The sequence below is a fragment of the Tachypleus tridentatus genome, chromosome 9 (genome assembly GCF_004210375.1).
Source record: "Tachypleus tridentatus isolate NWPU-2018 chromosome 9, ASM421037v1, whole genome shotgun sequence".
Lineage (NCBI taxonomy): Eukaryota > Metazoa > Arthropoda > Merostomata > Xiphosura > Limulidae > Tachypleus > Tachypleus tridentatus.
The window spans coordinates 7,168,279-7,190,822 of NC_134833.1; the positions used below are offsets into that span (position 1 = coordinate 7,168,279).

The following is a 22,544-nucleotide window of genomic DNA, read 5'->3' on the forward strand; positions in this document are numbered from 1 at the left end:
ATGCACAGCTGTTTTAGCATACTGCAGTGTTTACCGCACATCTCCAGTAGCGTGTTTACAACGTTTGCTGCAAAGCCCCAGTATCATGTTACATCAACAGAAGAAACGTCAGTATACACATGTATAACTTGCCAGATTAGACAGCAGTAAGTCGTCGGACTAATAACGCTAAACTCATGGTTTCGATTCTCCTCGGTGACACAGCAGATAAGGAAACACGCACTCTACAACTCTTTATAAAAAATTGGTGGCTTATAAACTGTGTTACACCCAGGAATAATATTACGAGCAAACATTCAACAAAATGATTTCTGTTTGTTTGGAGTTAAGCACATAACTACACAATGGGATATCTGTGCTCTGCCCATCACAGATATCAAAACACGGTTTCTAGCAGGATGAGTCCACAAACATGCCGCTGGGGTAGTGCAGAATATAACGTGATTATTAAAACTACAAGGGTCTCCAACAGTCTTTAGAAGCTAGCAACACTACAAGGGTCTCCAACAGTCTTTAGAAGCTAGCAACACTACAAGGGTCTCCAACAGTCTTTAGAAGCTAGCAACACTACAAGGGTCTCCAACAGTCTTTAGAAGCTAGCAACACTACAAGGGTCTCCAACAGTCTTTAGAAGCTAGCAACACTACAAGGGTCTCCAACAGTCTTTAGAAGCCACCAACACTACAAGGGTCTCCAACAGTCTTTAGAAGCTAGCAACACTACATGGGTCTCCAACAGTCTTTAGAAGCTAGCAACACTACAAGGGTCTCCAACAGTCTTTAGAAGCTAGCAACACTACAAGGGTCTCCAACAGTCTTTAGAAGCTAGCAACACTACAAGGGTCTCCAACAGTCTTTAGAAGCTAGCAACACTACAAGGGTCTCCAACAGTCTTTAGAAGCTAGCAACACTACAAGGGTCTCCAACAGTCTTTAGAAGCTAGCAACACTACAAGGGTCTCCAACAGTCTTTAGAAGCTAGCAACACTACAAGGGTCTCCAACAGTCTTTAGAAGCTAGCAACACTACAAGGGTCTCCAACAGTCTTAGAAGCTAGCAACACTACAAGGGTCTCCAACAGTCTTTAGAAGCTAGCAACACTACAAGGGTCTCCAACAGTCTTTAGAAGCTAGCAACACTACAAGGGTCTCCAACAGTCTTTAGAAACTAGCAACACTACAAGGGTCTCCAACAGTCTTTAGAAGCTAGCAACACTACAAGGGTCTCCAACAGTCTTTAGAAACTAGCGACACTACAAGGGTCTCCAACAGTCTTTAGAAACTAGCGACACTACAAGGGTCTCCAACAGTCTTTAGAAACTAGCGACACTACAAGGGTCTCCAACAGTCTTTAGAAACTAGCGACACTACAAGGGTCTCCAACAGTCTTTAGAAGCTAGCGACACTAGGGTCTCCAACAGTCTTTAGAAACTAGCAACACTACAAGGGTCTCCAACAGTCTTTAGAAACTAGCAACACTACAAGGGTCTCCAACAGTCTTTAGAAACTAGCAACACTACAAGGGTCTCCAACAGTCTTTAGAAACTAGCAACACTACAAGGGTCTCCAACAGTCTTTAGAAACTAGCAACACTACAAGGGTCTCCAACAGTCTTTAGAAACTAGCAACACTACAAGGGTCTCCAACAGTCTTTAGAAACTAGCAACACTACAAGGGTCTCCAACAGTCTTTAGAAACTAGCAACACTACAAGGGTCTCCAACAGTCTTTAGAAACTAGCAACACTACAAGGGTCTCCAACAGTCTTTAGAAGCTAGCAACTTCTGGCCATGAAATCTTTAGCTGAGCTCAATCCATTTCCTTTAATAAATCCACATCGCTTTACTCGGGTTACGTTTTGGGTTCTATTAAGCATGTCCTGCCAATATTGAGTCGTTCTTCTTGTTTTCACATTGATCGCCGTTAAACCTCGACGTCTCATCTACTACCTGTCGTAACTATATTTCTTTATTGGTAAAGCTATATCAACCAGAGGTGACATTATATGTCCAATGAACAGATATGGTAAAAAGTGGAATTATTTAGCAGATATTATAACCGTAAAAACACTTTACTGAAATAAAAAACGTTACACCCCTATAGCTGTTACTTCTGAACAAAGTAAGGTGCAGCAAATAGTAACAGCTACAAAGGAACTCAACATTATCCACGTATGATGGTAACAGCTACAGAGGAACTCAACATTATCCACGTATGATGGTAACAGCTGCAGAGGAACTCAACATTATCCACGTATGATGATAACATTTGTACAGGAACTTAACATTAACCGCGTATGATGGCAACAGTTATAGAGGAACTTAACATTAACCGTTAAGCAATTAATGAATGAATATTTTCTGTAAGATTCTTATCAATGCTATAAATATACCTATCAGTTTTCTCGCCAATTTTGATTACATTCGTTTAAGTGCACACTCATCCATTTTGTTAGCTGCACTTTTTTCACACTTTAGAAATGTTTTATTAGTCATGATGGCCTTTCTTTAAACACACCAAATAAGAAAGTGACACTCGATAATAACCAACATTAGCTTTAGGATCGCAACCTTATTATTCGGAACAGACCTTTACCGAACCAATAAGATTTTTTGAAATATATGCTATCAGGTTTCCTTTTAGACGCGATGTTAATCGCTCACTCTATAATAACGCTGTAAATTTAGATTAACAGTTTCTTGTAATCTACATCTTGCAACGCTGCCATGATGATGGAACATTAAGAAGCTTCATGTAGTAAGTAAAGAAACGAGTAATGGGATAAAAACATCACAGTGACTTATTCAGTAATTCATGAGTTATTCCATTCAGTTTTAGTTAGTGAGCTAGATAACAACTAAATTAGTAAGCTAAACAATGACCTGCCCAGCAGGGATATCGTTGAAGTAAGTGTATTTTCAAGTGGGACAAACATAACTTTCGGAATATCTGTTGTAACATCGTTCGTAAACTTTGGCTACCAGTGAACGTAACCTGTAACAAACGTTATTTAAGAAATAAATTAATTTGTTATCTGTACATGGACAAGACTTGACATTATTTTTGCCAAATAATCCAAAGGGACTCACCCAACGACAAAATATTTTGTTTAATAACACTCTCGTATAATATCTCAACTGGACCAGAAATAACGTTTAAAAATCTTCATTAAATAGAAATATATGTTTACACAAGAATTACGTAAAGTGGTGCACGAGTTCATTCTTTTCGATTCAATAAACAAACTTAGTTCAACTTAAACTTCAGTAGTTATCTCCAAAGATGAGTTGTAAGAATATAATCATCTCATCAAGTTGTTTAGCTTCTACGTTTTCAAAGTAAGTTTATGCCAAGAATGTGTGTCAAGTTCAAAGTTTTGAAAATGTTCCTTATGACCGTTACTGTGAGGAACTTAACACTAAATAGTCAAGACCATGGTAATTATGATGCCAAAATATGGATTCATCTAATTATCAGCTAAAGAAACCTTTCATTACTAGTCAAGTAACTTTCTTTATGTCTTAAACTAACATTGTCCAACAGTGTCCTAATTCATGGTTTACAGAACCACTGATCTTTGTGGGTTTCTACATATTAGAGATAATTACTGGAGTTAAGAATCAGACACGCTATCAATACTGTGTGCTCTTGTAATGTACTTTGGAACAGTTAGTATGTCCCAAAACATAGGTTAATACCACATACCACTTTTTCTTAGTTACAAGGTCCTTATTCTCTGAGCATCCATTGTCTCAGTCAGACGTTTCGTAGATCTTGGAAGATAACTCTTCAAGCCACAAATATCCTGTTAAAAAAATCTGAAGTCACAGCTTGTCTTACATATACTGAGTGTGATGTTATTTTTACATGTCATAATCCACGAAACGTGTTTAAGATCTATCTGACCGCAATGTAGTATCTTCCTGTCATACTAGTTCATTATGATGAACTATCTACATTGGAAATGTAGTATCTTCCTGTCATACTAGTTCATTATGATGAACTATCTACATTAGAAATGTAGTATCTTCCTGTCATACTAGTTCATTATGATAAACTATCTACATTAGAAATGTAGTATCTTCCTGTCATACTAGTTCATTATGATGAACTATCTACATTAGAAATGTAGTATCTTCCTGTAATACTAGTTCATTGAGATAAACTATCTACATTAGAAATGTAGTATCTTCCTGTAATACTAGTTCATTATGATGAACTATCTACATTAGAAATGTAGTATCTTCCTGTAATACTAGTTCATTGAGATAAACTATCTACATTAGAAATGTAGTATCTTCCTGTAATACTAGTTCATTAAGATAAACTATCTACATTAGAAATGTAGTATCTTCCTGTAATACTAGTTCATTAAGATAAACTATCTACATTAGAAATGTAGTATCTTCCTGTCATACTAGTTCATTATGATGAACTATCTACATTAGAAATGTAGTATCTTCCTGTAATACTAGTTCATTAAGATAAACTACCTACATTAGAAATGTAGTATCTTCCTGTAATACTAGTTCATTATGATGAACTATCTACATTAGAAATGTAGTATCTTCTTGTAATACTAGTTCATTAAGATAAACTACCTACATTAGAAATGTAGTATCTTCCTGTCATACTAGTTCATTATGATAAACTATCTACATTAGAAATGTAGTATCTTCCAGTCATACTAGTTCATTAAGATAAACTATCTACATTAGAAATGTAGTATCTTCCAGTCATACTAGTTCATTAAGATAAACTACCTACATTAGAAATGTAGTATCTTCCTGTCATACTAGTTCATTAAGATAAACTATCTATATTAGAAATGTAGTATCTTCCTGTCATACTAGTTCATTATGATGAACTATCTACATTAGAAATGTAGTATCTTCCTGTCATACCAGTTCATTAAGATAAACTATCTACATTATAATGTAGTATCTTCCTGTCATACCAGTTCATTATGATAAACTATCTATATTATAATGTAGTATCTTCCTGTCATACCAGTTCATTAAGATAAACTACCTACATTAGAAATGTAGTATCTTCCTGTCATACTAGTTCATTAAGATAAACTATCTACATTAGAAATGTAGTATCTTCCTGTCATACTAGTTCATTAAGATAAACTATCTACATTAGAAATGTAGTATCTTCCTGTCATACTAGTTCATTAAGATAAACTATCTACATTAGAAATGTAGTATCTTCCTGTCATACTAGTTTATTAAGATAAACTACCTACATTAGAAATGTAGTATCTTCCTGTCATACTAGTTCATTAAGATAAACTATCTACATTAGAAATGTAGTATCTTCCTGTCATACTAGTTCATTATGATGAACTATCTACATTAGAAATGTAGTATCTTCCTGTCATACTAGTTCATTATGATGAACTATCTACATTAGAAATGTAGTATCTTCCTGTCATACTAGTTCATTATGATGAACTATCTACATTAGAAATGTAGTATCTTCCTGTCATACTAGTTCATTAAGATAAACTATCTATATTAGAAATGTAGTATCTTCCTGTCATACTAGTTCATTATGATGAACTATCTACATTAGAAATGTAGTATCTTGCTGTCATACTAGTTCATTAAGATAAACTATCTACATTATAATGTAGTATCTTCCTGTCATACCAGTTCATTAAGATAAACTATCTACATTAGAAATGTAGTATCTTCCTGTCATACTAGTTCATTAAGATAAACTATCTACATTAGAAATGTAGTATCTTCCTGTCATACTAGTTCATTAAGATAAACTATCTACATTAGAAATGTAGTATCTTCCTGTCATACTAGTTCATTAAGATAAACTATCTACATTAGAAATGTAGTATCTTCCTGTCATACTAGTTCATTAAGATAAACTATCTACATTAGAAATGTAGTATCTTCCTGTCATACTAGTTCATTATGATGAACTATCTACATTAGAAATGTAGTATCTTCCTGTCATACTAGTTCATTATGATAAACTATCTACATTAGAAATGTAGTATCTTCCTGTCATACTAGTTCATTATGATAAACTATCTACATTAGAAATGTAGTATCTTCCTGTCATACTAGTTCATTAAGATAAACTATCTACATTAGAAATGTAGTATCTTCCTGTCATACTAGTTCATTATGATGAACTATCTACATTAGAAATGTAGTATCTTGCTGTCATACTAGTTCATTAAGATAAACTATCTACATTATAATGTAGTATCTTCCTGTCATACCAGTTCATCATGATAAACTATATATATTATAATGTAGTATCTTCCTGTCATACCAGTTCATTAAGATAAACTACCTGCATTAGAAATGTAGTATCTTCCTGTCATACTAGTTCATTAAGATAAACTATCTACATTAGAAATGTAGTATCTTCCTGTCATACTAGTTCATTATGATGAACTATCTACATTAGAAATGTAGTATCTTCCTGTCATACTAGTTCATTAAGATAAACTATCTACATTATAATGTAGTATCTTCCTGTCATACCAGTTCATTATGATAAACTATCTATATTATAATGTAGTATCTTCCTGTCATACCAGTTCATTATGATAAACTACCTACATTAGAAATGTAGTATCTTCCTGTCATACTAGTTCATTAAGATAAACTATCTACATTAGAAATGTAGTATCTTCCTGTCATACTAGTTCATTAAGATAAACTATCTACATTAGAAATGTAGTATCTTCCTGTCATACTAGTTCATTAAGATAAACTATCTACATTAGAAATGTAGTATCTTCCTGTCATACTAGTTTATTAAGATAAACTACCTACATTAGAAATGTAGTATCTTCCTGTCATACTAGTTCATTAAGATAAACTATCTACATTAGAAATGTAGTATCTTCCTGTCATACTAGTTCATTATGATGAACTATCTACATTAGAAATGTAGTATCTTCCTGTCATACTAGTTCATTATGATGAACTATCTACATTAGAAATGTAGTATCTTCCTGTCATACTAGTTCATTAAGATAAACTATCTATATTAGAAATGTAGTATCTTCCTGTCATACTAGTTCATTATGATGAACTATCTACATTAGAAATGTAGTATCTTCCTGTCATACTAGTTCATTAAGATAAACTATCTACATTATAATGTAGTATCTTCCTGTCATACCAGTTCATCATGATAAGCTATCTATATTATAATGTAGTATCTTCCTGTCATACCAGTTCATTAAGATAAACTACCTGCATTAGAAATGTAGTATCTTCCTGTCATACTAGTTCATTAAGATAAACTATCTACATTAGAAATGTAGTATCTTCCTGTCATACTAGTTCATTATGATAAACTATCTACATTAGAAATGTAGTATCTTCCTGTCATACTAGTTCATTATGATAAACTATCTACATTAGAAATGTAGTATCTTCCTGTCATACTAGTTCATTAAGATAAACTATCTGCATTAGAAATGTAGTATCTTCCTGTCATACTAATTCATTATGATAAACTATCTAAATTAGAAATGTAGTATCTTCCTGTCATACTAGTTCATTATGATAAACTATCTAAATTAGAAATGTAGTATCTTCCTGTCATACTAGTTCATTAAGATAAACTATCTACATTATAAGATAATATCATATAGACTGAGATAAATCGCACTTTCTGATAGAGACACAGTCACAGGTTGACTCTGAACATTAAAATAAATATTTTTAATGACTCGGTTGCCGAATAAAACGAGCTGTTTTTATTATATCGACTTTTTCCAGCCAAGTTAGAACGACAGCAAATCTACTGTATGATATAGAGCCACAAAAATAGGTCGGGGGAAGACTTCATACCCAGTTCTGACTGTAAATAGCTCATTACTAAAGGTTCCCACACACCACCTTCACCATGTACGTGTTTTCTTGATGAGATTTAACGGTAAGTCAGTGTGGCTTGTTATGACGTATAAATATTGAGACATTTGACCGTAAGTCTGTGTGGCTTGTTATGACGTATAAATATTGAGACATTTGACCGTAAGTCAGTGTGGCTTGTTGTTATGTAATAAATATTGAGACATTTGACCGTAAGTCAGTGTGGCTTGTTATTATGTAATAAATATTGAGACATTTGACCGTAAGTCAGCGTGGCTTGTTATGACGTGTAAATATTGAGACATTTGGACGTAACTCAGTGTGGCTTGTTATTATGTAATAAATATCCACACATCTTACCGTAAGTCTAATATATAGTTAAATCAAATGTACAGGTTATAGAAACTCTCGGAAACTCGATATAAATATAATATACAGTTAAATCAAAGGTATAGGTTATAGAAACTCTCGGTAACTCGATATAAATATAATATACAGTTAAATCAAAGGTACAGGTTATAGAAGCTCTCGGTAACTCGATATAAATATAATATACAGTTAAATCAAAGGTACAGGTTATAGAAGCTCTCGGTAACTCGATATAAATATAATATACAGTTAAATCAAAGGTACAGGTTATAGAAGCTCTCGGTAACTCGATATAAATATAATATACAGTTAAATCAAAGGTACAGGTTATAGAAGCTCTCGGTAACTCGATATAAATATAATATACAGTTAAATCAAAGGTACAGGTTATAGAAGCTCTCGGTAACTCGATATAAATATAATATACAGTTAAATCAAAGGTACAGGTTATAGAAACTCTCGGTAACTCGATATAAATATAATATACAGTTAAATCAAAGGTACAGGTTATAGAAGCTCTCGGTAACTCGATATAAATATAATATACAGTTAAGTCAAACGTACAGGTTAGAAACTCTCGGTAAGAAATATCTAGTTGTCAAACGTCAGGTTATAGAAACTCTCGGTAACTCGATATAAATATAATATAGTTAAATCAAATACAGGTTATAGAAACTCTTAAGATATAAATATAATATATAGTTAAATCAAAGGTACAGGTTATAGAAACTCTCGATAACTCGATATAAATATAATATATAGTTAAATCAAACGTACAGGTTATAGAAACTCTCTGTAACTCGATATAAATATAATATTTAGCTGGATCATATGTATAGGTTACAGTAACACGAATGGGTTGATTACAGTCAAGGTAAGTAACTTCACTAAATTTTCTTCAGCTAAATCAACTGTTGCTGTGGACCAGACAAAATATTCCATGTTTTAACCTTATGGCAGAAAGCCAAACTGGACCTGCTAAATATAGGCGAAACCACAGCACTTAAACGATTCTGTGCTGTGTAAGATAACCGACGAGAAAAAAAGGTTTGTATTAAAAACACCACAACCGACCTTGGGAGCCTTCCACGCTCTCTATATTACTACCTGGGTGACAAACTTTACTGAACAGCGTGCTCCCGTCTTCCCAAAAATAAATAATTTCTCTTCTGACCCATTTCCGCTGCCAAAACCACGAATTTTTAAGTTTTATTAGTCTGTACCAGCAGGCAGCAATTCTTCCTCACAAAAGTAAGCACATGCATTACTGTAAGGACGTTAAGGCTGGCTGAGCATGAGCTAATGTGTTAATTTTACATCGATTACATATCTTAAACAATATCCTTCGACGTGTTATGTATCAAACTTCTTTATACACAGTACAAGTTTAGTAAAGTGTGAACACCACGTTAGTAAGTGTTATGTATCAAACCTCTTTATACACAGTACAAGTTTAGTAAAGTGTGAACACCACGTCAGTAAGTGTTATGTATCAAACTTCTGTATACACAGTACATGTTTAGTAAAGTGAGAACACCACGTTAGTAAGTGTTATGTATCAAACTTCTTTATACACAGTACATGTTTAGTATGAGAACACCACGTTAGTAAGTGTTAGCATCAAACTTCTTTATACACATGTTTAGTAAAGTGAGAACACCACGTTAGTAAGTGTTATGTATCAAACTTCTGTATACACAGTACAAGTTTAGTAAAGTGAGAACACCACGTTAGTAAGTGTTATGTATCAAACTTCTGTATACACAGTACACGTTTAGTAAAGTGTGAACACCACGTTAGTAAGTGTTATGTATCAAACTTCTGTATACACAGTACAAGTTTAGTAAAAATCAAACTTCTGTATACACAGTACAAGTTTAGTAAAGTGAGAACACCACGTTAGTAAGTGTTATGTATCAAACATCTGTATCCACAGTACAAGTTTAGTAAAGTGAGAACACCACGTTAGTAAGTGTTATGTATCAAACTTCTGTATACACAACAAGTTTAGTAAAGTGAGAACACCACGTCAGTAAGTGTTATGTATCAAACTTCTGTATACACAGTACAAGTTTAGTAAAGTGAGAACACCACGTCAGTAAGTGTTATGTATCAAACTTCTGTATACACAACAAGTTTAGTAAAGTGAGAACACCACGTCAGTAAGTGTTATGTATCAAACTTCTGTATACACAGTACACGTTTAGTAAAGTGAGAACACCACGTCAGTAAGTGTTATGTATCAAACTTCTGTATACACAACAAGTTTAGTAAAGTGAGAACACCACGTCAGTAAGTGTTATGTATCAAACTTCTGTATACACAGTACAAGTTTAGTAAAGTGAGAACACCACGTCAGTAAGTGTTATGTATCAAACTTCTGTATACACAACACGTTTAGTAAAGTGAGAACACCACGTCAGTAAGTGTTATGTATCAAACTTCTGTATACACAGTACACGTTTAGTAAAGTGAGAACACCACGTCAGTAAGTGTTATGTATCAAACTTCTGTATACACAGTACACGTTTAGTAAAGTGAGAACACCACGTTAGTAAGTGTTATGTATCAAACTTCTGTATACACAGTACACGTTTAGTAAAGTGAGAACACCACGTTAGTAAGTGTTATGTATCAAACTTTTGTATACATCGTAGAAGTGTCGAAAACGATGTAAGAAGATTTCTAAGCATCAGCTGGACTTCAGCTGGTCCTGGAGGATAATGAAAGGTACGAAACTGGTTCCATAAGATTGGCCTTTATGTCAGATGACGACAGAAGCATGCTTCAATGGTGTCAAGATAATATATCTCGATTGAAACTCGAGTGGCTAACGTTGTAGAGCATGGGTGGGAGAACTCCATCGGCCCTGGCCACATGTGGTCAGTGGACAGCACAATAGTGGTCAGCTCAAGTTTAGGAATCAACTTTTCCATCATTTATTTTTTTATTGCAAGTTTGGTAATCAACACTGCCTCATGTCATCGCTAATGTCGCACGCTTCATCGCTGCCACAGACTCCACCCATTTTGTAATGTCAGTCTGGTTTAGATGTTTGTTATCCAGTGTGCGTTGTTTCACATGTGCTTGCAAACATATTTTTATTGTGCAACTTTCAAGTGTTTAAATATATTTTGTTTTTAATTCCATAGTATGGATAAGTGGATAATTTGAAAATGTAAGAATCCAGATGCTGGTGAACACTCAGAAAATAAAGACAATTTAATTAATTTTGGCATTACTGACGAGAAGAGAGTGACTCGTGACTGGAAAAACGTGAAATGAGAATTTCATGAAAGTTGAAATTTGCAATGATTGAAGCAAATAATAAACCTGCGTGTCTTTTGTGTAACAATGTTTTTAAGAATAAAGTATACAACTTTAAGCAACACTTTAACCATTTTCACAATAAATTTGATGTAAACTTTCCAGTTGATAGCAAAGAATCATATGAATGAAGTTAGCCGTCTGAAAGCACAACTTCACGAGTAAAAGGGAAGCCTAAAAGGATTTTTACCATTGATAGAACTAGTTACGTTAGCCAGCTATAAAGTATCTTGGTTTCTAACTCAAAAAAATAAATTTTCTGATGCTGAACTAGTAAAAGAAATATTGATTGTGATCATAGAAACTCTGTTGGTGAATTGTGATTCAAAAATAAAATATTCTTCAAAAGATAAATAATTTTCAATTAAGTCGAAGAACAATTGTCTGTAGACTGTTAGTTAGAGAAAGACACAGAAAATCAGTTGTTTGAACAACTAAAAGACTGTTTGTATTTTTCTTTAATACTAGATGAGTCAACAGATGTTAGTGACACTGCACAGTTGATATTTTGGGTTCAATATGTAACTTCAGTTCTTCAAGTAAGTGAAGAAGTGGTTGGCCTTTGTGGATTACGAGATCAAACATGTGGAAAAAACATCTTTGAAAAATATATTGAAATGTCAAAGTAATTCAATCTGGACTTTAAAAAAGAACCGGTTTCTGTCACAAAGAACTGGTTTCTGTCACAACAAATAACGCTCCTGCAATGACTGGGGAGAAATTAGGATTTGTTTCTCTTCTAAGGCAGCATTTAATTCAAAGTAATGTGAAGTCCACGCTACCATCTTTCCATTGTATTTTGTATCATGAAAATTTATGTGCTCAGATGTCTAAAAGTGATGACTTGAAAAGTATGATGGACATTATTGTAAAAATTGTGAATTATATTAGAAGTGGAAGTTCTCTCATCCATCAACAGTTTGTTAAGTCTTTGAAGAAAAGCATTGACTGTACATTTGATGACCTTATTGATTTTGCAGATGTAAGATGGTTACATAGAGCAAACGTCTTGGAACGATTCACTTCCTTATTTCCTCAAATAGAAGAGTATCTTGTTGAAAAAGGTAAGATTGAAAATTTCCCTGAAAGTGAAACTTTGTCATGGTGACATGATGGCTCATTTGAATAATTTGAATACAAAGCTTTAGGGAAGAGGTAAAATAATAAGTGAGCAATCACAGTTTATTTATACATTTCAATTAAAGCTAAATCTCCTTGTGGAACAATTACAAAGAATGATTTGATGAATTTTGCAGAGTTGAATACTTTTCTATAAAATAATGACTGTGATTTATCTGATGCTGAAGATGATCTCTGTGTAAACTGGATCAAAAATCTTAAAAATTTGAATCACGTTTTTCCAAATTAAAAAATTTGAAATTAATATTTGAATTTTTGCATAATCCATTTCAATTTGACTTAGGAAATATCAGTAAGGAAATTACATTTTTTTTGTCGTTGGATTTGAAGATGATATGCTTACCCTGCAAAGTATAGAACACATAAAAGGTAAACAAAAATGTTCTATTAGAGAGATGTGGTTCACTGTTCTGATAAATGAGTCTTCCAAATTTAAAGATAGCAATTTCAAAATCATTTTCCAAATTCGAATCCACATGGGTGTGTGAGTCAATATTTCTACGCTAGATTGTCAAATCTACATAAAGATCTTGGCTCACTGACATAAATTTAGAGGCAGAGCTAAGATGCTTATTGAGAGATATTAAGCTAAATTTCACGAAACTTGTTGATGAAAACTCCCAACAATTTTCACATTGAAGGTTAGTTGAAATGTAATTATTTAGATTAAACTAACATCTTTCAATTTTGTGTTTTTAATAGTATGGCCAACGTTGTTTTCATTAGGCACAATTGTGGCCACTATGAAAAATAAGTTGCCCACCCCTGGTGTAGAGGGTGTTCATAAACTATCTGACCCATTTTAAACAGTAGTTTATAGATAGAAAACCGACAATTTTTACTTAACTTGACGAACGAGTAAAATAAAATACTTTTCTTCCGATCTCTTGCAGATTTGTTGTGGGAAAGTAACATATTTCTAGACAGATGGATTAGTATTTGTTTGTTTGTTTTTGAATTTCGCGCAAAGCTACTCGAGGGCTATCTGCGCTAGCCGTTCATAATTTAGCAGTGTAAGACTAGAGGGAAGGCAGCTAGTCATCACCACCCACCGTCAACTTTTGGGCTACTATTTTACCAACGAATAATGGGATTGACCGTCACATTATAACGCCCCCACGGCTGAAAGGGCGAGCATGTTTGGTGCGACCGGGATTCGAACCCGCGACCCTTGGATTACGCCTCAACACACTTGGCCATGCCGGGCCCTTGGATTAGTAGGAATGGACCAACACGTCTCCGTGACATAACCCAGTTGTTTTTTCTTTGGGGGATGTGAAAGATCAGGTATATTTAACATTTGTGTGTAATAACATGAATCTTAGCTACATAATAATTGATACAATAAGGAGTAAATGCAAACAAGATGGCACACAGTGTAGTAGAATGTTAACAGACAAAAACGGAATAATTTAAACTCGACTGTCATTGAATATTTCTATACGTTAACTCTTGCGTGTTATATATACTCTTCAAAACAAGAAATGTAAAAGGGATATTTTTGTTATTTTAAAGAGAAATATATGTAATAACGTTACAAGCTCAGAGTATGTGATGTTACACGTGTTAAGGCACTGATTGTCAGACCAAAATGACAATAAATGTTGTGCACTTTGAAAACGGAGGAAAACATCGGATTTTTTGCCAAAACGCATTCTTGTCCAATAAATTTGTTTGAGAGATCTGCATGTTCTGCACCTGCAACATGTGCAAAATCCCTATAAAAGTGACGGGTTCTCGGTTTCCATTGCTCAGTGTTAAGCCACCGACACGCAATACAGTTACGCCAAGACTGACTGAAGCACAACGCAACAACGCCATTGGTCCTTGGAAGCAGGCGAATCTCGATCAGATGTTGCCAGAGCTGTGAATGTCCACCCAAGCACCATCACAAGGCTATGGAATCGTCACCAACAACATGGATCAACTTGTGACCGTCCACAATCTGGCAGAGCTCATGTGACCACGCCCGCACAAGATCGCTACATCCGGTTACGTCACTTTCGGAATAGAACAATCACTGCGACGTCTACTGCCTCAACCATACCAAAGCTGCGTAGGATTTCCGATCAGACCGTACGCAACCGTCGACGAGATTCTTAAGCCCCATGTGCAACCCATCATGGTGAACGTCAACAAAGTTTTTCAACATGACAACGCCCGTCCTCACACAGCCCGACTCACCACTGTCTTCTTGAGACACCACAACGTCAACGTTCTTCCCTGGCCCTCCAAATCACCAGATTTAAACCCCATCGAACATCTTTGGGACGAGTTAGACCGACGTCTAAGACGGCGATAACCTCAACCGCAGACTCTACCTCAGCTTGCAGCATCTTTGCAGGCTGAGTAGACAGCCATTCCACAGGATGTGATTCGTCATCTCATCGCTTCCATGGGCAGGAGATGCCAAGCAGTTATTAATGCTCACGGGGGGGGGCATACTCGTTATTGACGTTGAGTGACGTTAAACGTCAACTAGTGAGCGTGGACTTCGCCTTTGCAGACTTTGGATGTTCAGCAGTGAATGTGCAATGTTTCACACATGTCATACAGAACTACCCGGAATAAACTTGTTAACAATATGTCTCAAATTTTGTCTTTTGCGTTTCTTTTTTTGAAGAGTATATATTGGGATATAAATGTCATACCTGTTTACACTGATATTAGCCATCCCTACATTAACTTGTTTTATTTGATTGCAGTGTCTCAATAGACACTGGAAGGTTGGTAACAAATACAATGAGGATTCAACTGTAATGTTTATCTGTTATTGGCTAGTAATCCCTGTTTTACACTGTACTTTCTTACAGATAACATGGTTTACACTAGAAATGTGACTTTTAATTACTACTAGTTAATATTTATAAAAGCAGATGCTCTACTTTGAAACTATGTCAGTCAGTGAACTCGGTTCATACCACTGGTTTTGAGTTATGTAATGAAAAGTATCAACAAGAAATTCAAACTTTTTCTGTGATATTTGCGGACATTTCTAGAACTTCTTACACAGATATTGTTAGAAAAGGCAACTCTGTAGTGTTGTAGAGTTCTGACGGCCTCTTAAAATATTCAAAATACTATTTTAGTGAATAAACCCAAACCATCCCTACACAGGTACTTCCCTAATAGTATTTTTGAAGTTATTCATTTTTTTTTAAGATTGAACTGATAATTTATAGATATCAAGTATTTACAAATCACGATTTATGATGCGGTGTGAAATATTTGGCGGGACACACGTATGGTGATGATGGCATTCTGGTCTGGGCCATAATGACCTTTATAAGTTACGATAGGACACTATGAAAGCCACACAGGATTTGAACCTAATACGTAATATAGGGCAATGTTTAGCACCATGTGATTCTCTTCCAAGTAGGAAAGAAATTCTGACGGAGAGGTGAGGGATAATATTCCAGGAACTTGTTGACTCACTCATTGACATGTCATAAATGGTTATACATCCTCATTACGCCACATTGACATGTCATAAATGGTTATACTTCCTCATTAGGCCACATTGACATGTCATAAATGGTTATACATCCTCATTAGGCCACATTGACATGTCAGAAATGGTTATACATCCTCATTAGGCCACATTGACATGTCAGAAATGGTTATACATCCTCATTAGGCCACATTGACATGTCAGAAATGGTTATACATCCTCATTAGGCCACATTGACATGTCAGAAATGGTTATACATCCTCATTAGGCCACATTGACATGTCAGAAATGGTTATACATCCTCATTAGGCCACATTGACATGTCAGAAATGGTTATACATCCTCATTAGGCCACATTGACATGTCAGAAATGGTTATAGATCCTCATTAGGCATTGACATGTCAGAAATGGTTATACATCCTCATTAGGCCACATTGACATGTCAGAAATGGTTATACATCCTCATTAGGCCACATTGACATGTCAGAAATGGTTATAGATCCTATTGATAAGTGTGTTCTGATCATTGGCTCAACTGCAAAGTCTGTATTACCAAATGACCATGTGTGATTATCTCATATCATGCTGTTAAAATTGTCATAATTCATTAACATCATGCTATTAAAATAGCGACTACCACGCTTGTATCACGTTATGAAAATTACTATTAACATACCTATATCATACTGTTAAAACTGTTAGTACAACACATATTATGATGTTAATATTGTAATTAACACATTAATATCATGCTGTTAAAATAACTATTACCACATTTATGTCATGTTGTTAAAGCTATTAACACATTCATATCCTGTTGTTAAAATTAATCATATCATGGTGTTATCATTATAATTTGCAGTTGTTTGATATCGAATAAGTTTCACATGCTGAAAGCAACAGCTGATAAGATTCTGTTAAATGTAACCTGAAGCTGTCTGGCGTCGTTCCAAACAAAAACGCTTTAGCGGTTGGTTTATTTCAGCATTTTAGAGAAATCTACTCAAAGCGCTAACTGCGCGTAGCCATACCAAATTTAATTAATAGACTAAAGGGGTGACAACTAATCAATAGCGCCCACCGCCAACCCTTGGAATACTCTTGTCTGATCAAATATTGGGATTCGATCGTCATTGTTATGACGCAACTCATGACCGCAAAGTTTGTAAAGTGTTAATGAGCAACAGGCCACAAATCATCAATTCCCGAAATTACAGCCCTACCACGTTAACCCTCACGACACACGAAGAGTCTTATCCCACGTTAACCCTAACGACACACGAAGAGTCTTATCCCACGTTAACCCTAACGACACACGAAGAGTCTTATCGAGTGTCAATATTTTCTAAAAAATATCGGACTGAACACAAAATATTTAAATAACGATAACAAAAATATTTGAAAAACTCCCGATATATTTCTACTTATTTGTACCAAAAGAATAACGTACGTATATGATCAAATGTATTTTAGGTTATTAGTAGTAAATAAAGAAGCATGTTTTATGACAGTCAACTATTAGAAAGCGCTCGAGTTCTGGGTCTCATTTGAAAACATTACAACTTTTATAGGTGATCCTGTGTGCTAACTTCTTAACCAGAATATACGAAGAACACAAAGTACGTACACTCCAACATTATACAGTGGTACCTCAGTTCTCGAACTTAATCCGTTCCAGAAGGCTGTTCGAAAACCGAATCAATTTTTCCCATCAGAAATACTGTAAATTAAATTAATCCGTTACAGATCTCCAAAAATTACGCATTATGAAGCATTTTAAGTAAAAAATATGCTTATTTATACCTTTATAATAATACTTACATGCATAAAGTCAACCACAAAAACTATAAACACAATAAAAAACAATAAATGAAAACTTAACTGTACTTTACCTGTGCTGAGGAGAGCTGATGGCATAAGTGAAAGGTGGTGAGAAACGTGGAGAGTAGGAGGGTTATTATTGTTTGGAAGGGGAGTCACCTTCCATAAAAACGTCATGTAACTCTCCTTCTGGGGTTCTTTCTCTTTTCTGTCTCTTTGCACCGCTACAACCTGCTTAAGACTCACTGTACCTATTTCTCACTAAATACTTGTCTAATGAGGTTTGTTTCTGCCTGCATTTTAAAATGTTGTTAGAACTGGCACCCTCCCCACGTCTCACCACACTATGTATGCCACTTCTCTTCCTAAACTTTTCAAACCACCCCCTACTAGTCTTAAAGGTATTACTTGTATCAGCACTCGTTCCAGAGGTGTTTTTCAGGAGGTCAGCATGCGACTGTTTTGCTTTCTCACAAATGATGGTCTCAGAAATGCTATCACCAGCTAACTGTTTTAATCAACAAGTTTTTCTACTTCTTCTATTGTTTGTGGTCTTTGTTTCGTAAGCACAGTCACTCCTTTTGCAACATCAGCTCCTTTGATGACCCCTTTATTTTTCAGTATGTTGCAGACTGTAGACTTTGCCATATCAAACTGTGTAGCAAGGTTAAACACGCGAACATCACTCTCATACTTCGCTATGAGATTTTTTTTCACCTGTATTGTAGCTCTAACAACTTTTGGTTTGCTGCTTTCATTATCCTTCTTTGACCCCATGGTGACTTATTTAATCAAAATATTTAGAAAAACAAAAATAAAAACGAGAACGTTCACAGCAGATTTTAGAGAGGGTGTAGACTGAGCGACAGGTGAGGGTAAAATGTTTTGAGCAAGCTTGACGTGGGCCGAAAATGGTCGAAGGGTCGTCCAGGTCATCAGTCGGATTATTTCGGGAGTTCGGGCCACGACAACTTGGTTCGGGAACCGAGTTTATGTTCAACAACCGAGATATTTTTTTCTCAAACAATTAGTTCCAAAACCGAATTGTTCGAGAAGGGACTCGTTCGAGAACCGAGGTACAACTGTATTACTATTAGGCCTAATTGATTTATCTCCTTCACTCTTACACGAAGTATTGATAAGCCGTGAATTATGACTCAAGGAATAGATTACCTTCTACACTAATTTTTTTTTTCTGAAATTCACGTTTTGGTGAAGAAATAAATTAACAAATAAATAAAATCATTGTAGTTATTAAGAAGCTATTTATGATATCAAATTTCACAAACAACAACTATTTTGGCGTGAACTAGATTAGAGTAGCTTTGTGAAGTGCATTCTTCATTTCAATTTTGTGCCAAACTTTGTCATGTATTTATTTGAACAACACTTATTTATTGTTATAATTGTATTTTTTTATTTCGTTGGAATTGACTTTAGTTATCGTTTAGAGGAACCAAACTAATGCTCTTATTTTCTGAGCGAATTAAACAACCGCAGTGTCAAAGGAATGAAAGAACAATTACAATTACAAGATTTTATGACTGAAATTATAGAATATATAACAAACGTCAACTATATCTGTTATATCTAGTCCTGTCGTAACCCATCACTCAACACCTTAAGCCCTTCCATTACCAGTTAATGATATGAAACACAGTGAAAACCTTCTTGTTTTTTTTAATACATTTGACATAACATACACAGTACGTCTTTTAAACAAGCAACCGATATAAACTACATCAACCTGTCGTATGACAACAGAGACCGAAGACATTATTAATTCAAAAAGCGGGTAACAAATCTAATTCAGGTTTCGAGCAGTTACCTTAGAAATAGTTGTGGAAAACTTTATGACATATCAAATGAATAAACAGCCACATCGGTTTACCCTACAAATTACCTTCTTTTACACTGCATCACGCTAAGCAATTTTATTTTTGCCCATTACAATATCAAACTACAAACAATTTGGGAGGGTGGAGATGAAACCACCCATTTTCTGGGTAGAGTACTCTAGTGGGCCCCAGTAGTAATATGTAAATAAAACGCAGCAATGATATATTATTTATTGTTTTAAGGACCATGTAAGTGTTACTATAAAATGTAAGTAATATTTGTCACCCAAAAGCAATTTTGTACATAAGTATTTTAGAAAAACGTCTTTCAGAAGACCGGTCTCCGTGCGTCATTATAAGGCTAAATACTTTACTGCGTATCAGTGACGTCAAGAATACCCACTTGTAGAGAAAAATATTCACACGTTTTGGAACACTGCAAATCAAATAAACACAACATAACCATGGAAAACACACAAATACTAAATAAACAAACATAAACAAACGCAAAATTAAAGAAGCCTTACTTATACAACAACTTAAGCCCAAAATAAATCAGTACAAAGGAACTCCTTCATACCTATATTAAAAATAATAAAATAAATAATATAAAATTATATATTCAAACATCTAGCACCGCCCTCTACATTCCGATACTCAGTTACACAACCCCTTTCAAACATGTGGTCAGCTTCCGGCCACCAGTTACCTCTTTCTTTCTTTGTGAACCTGACGATGATCGAAGAAGGTCGTTATTCGCTCCTCTACATAAAATATTTTCTCAACCCAAACGAACCTACTTTACTGTGTACGACATCAATGAGAACTGAAAATAATTATTAATCATTGGTGTTTAGGTTCATTAACATAACATCATATAATGGTACAAGCATCGCGTTATTACGTTAAGCCTAAAAATCACAGAAATATACATAGTTACTTACCTTTATTTTAACTGTAAAAAACAACAGATTATGCTAATCTTATATCAGATTTAATTACATGGATACGTCGAAAAGACATTTGTCGTTAGAACTTGCAAAATAAAACCGAATAGTTTACGTTCACTTCAAACCAATGAAACAATCACCGACTTTCTTTCTACTCGTGAACAATAAAATGTTGACGTCACAGTACATATTTATTAAACAAGTTGCTTCTTTTAAAATATGAAACTTGTATTCAGTACAAAATTATTGTTGTAGTCTCTGTGAAAGAAATGTGGGAACTTTCTACTTTCATTCGATTTTAATGTGTTTACTTTTATATTAAAACTAGAAAATTTTATGGTCCATATACACCTAGACAATCACCTAATCAATAACATTTGTAATATTTCAATATATTCACTTGTAAAAAAAGAAACGTAAATCGAAGTAATTTTTTTAATAATATCGAACAGTCACCGTGGTTACTTTGTAATATAAACAGGTCAAAGTTTTCAACATTAGGTGGTTTTCTTTGTTATATGGCAAAACCAATAAGGCTTCTACCGCCATCCCTAATTTTGAACCTATCATAGGCAACTAAACTTCTAGGCTTCTATTTACCAACAGATAACGGTATTGACTGTCACATCCTAAAACTTGAGCGTTTGAAAGAACGAACATGTCTGGCGCTAAGTTTCAATCCTGTAACCCACAGAGTGGGAGCTGAGCGCCCTAACCATCAAGTGGTGTGGTTTGAATTTCGCGCAAAGCTACACTAGTGCTATATGCGCTAGCCGTCCCTCATTTAGCAGTGTAAGGCTAGAGGGAAGGCAGCTAGTCATCACCACCCACTGCTAAATCTGGGGCTACTCTTTTACCAACGACCGTAACATTATAACATCCCCAGGATAAAAGGGAGAACCCGCGACCTTCAGATTATAAGTCGAGTGCTTTATCCACCTGGCCACGCAGGACCAACCATCACGTGACACAAAGTGATTGTTTAGTAATTGAGAATGTTGTTATTTTTGGTTGATTTACCCTGGGATTATTTGACAACAGGTGGGTTATGGTGATTGTTGGACATTCCAACTAACGGGAACGAATCAGTTTATTGTTCCTGTAACGTTTGCTACAAGTTATGATCACATTAACGTAAGTTGTAGACTAAGTCCAAAAACAAAAGTTAACCAGAAACTCTGAGACTAATGGTCTGAATAACTCACGAATATAGAATTTACTCTTAAAATGTCCTTGCTTGTTTTGGAATTTCGCACAAAGCTACTCGAGGGCTATCTGTGCTAGCCGTCCCTAATTTAGCAGTGTAAGACTAGAAGGAAGGCAGCTAGTCATCACCACCCACCGCCAACTCTTGGGCTACTCTTTTGCCAACGAATAGTGGGATTGACCGTCACATTATAACGCCCCCACGGCTGGGAGGGCGAGCATATTTGGCGCGATGCGGGCGCGAACCCGCGATCCTCGGATTACGAGTCGCACGCCTCACGCGCTAGGCCATGCCAGGCCATTTCCTTGCTAATCGATCAAGTCACCGAATGGTCGCGACAACTCTCACCACTAACATTAAACTAAATTACTTATTGCTTATTCATGATTGAAATTTTTGTTGCTTTATTCTGCTCGTATTTATATCAAACTCGCCTTCTACTCACTGTGGCCCGGCATGGACAAGCGTGTTAAGGCGTTCGACTCGTAATCCGAGGGTCGCGGGTTAGAATCCCGGTGTCCCCAAACATGCTCGCCCTCCCAGCCGTGGGGGCGGTAAATCCCACTATTCGTTGGTAAA

The 22,544-nt window shown here is 35.2% G+C and overlaps 1 protein-coding gene across 2 annotated transcripts in view; it reads right to left on the minus strand.

Annotated features, from left to right (window-relative positions):
• LOC143224718 (uncharacterized) overlaps positions 1-20,893 on the minus strand; it is a 90,298-nt gene extending 69,405 nt beyond the window's left edge. For both annotated transcript variants that reach the window (XM_076452954.1, XM_076452951.1), the window contains exon 1: positions 20,753-20,893. The gene's annotated coding sequence lies outside the window, so the exon portion shown is untranslated. The remainder of the gene's footprint in view (positions 1-20,752) is intronic.
• Between the last annotated feature and the right edge of the window lie 1,651 nt (positions 20,894-22,544).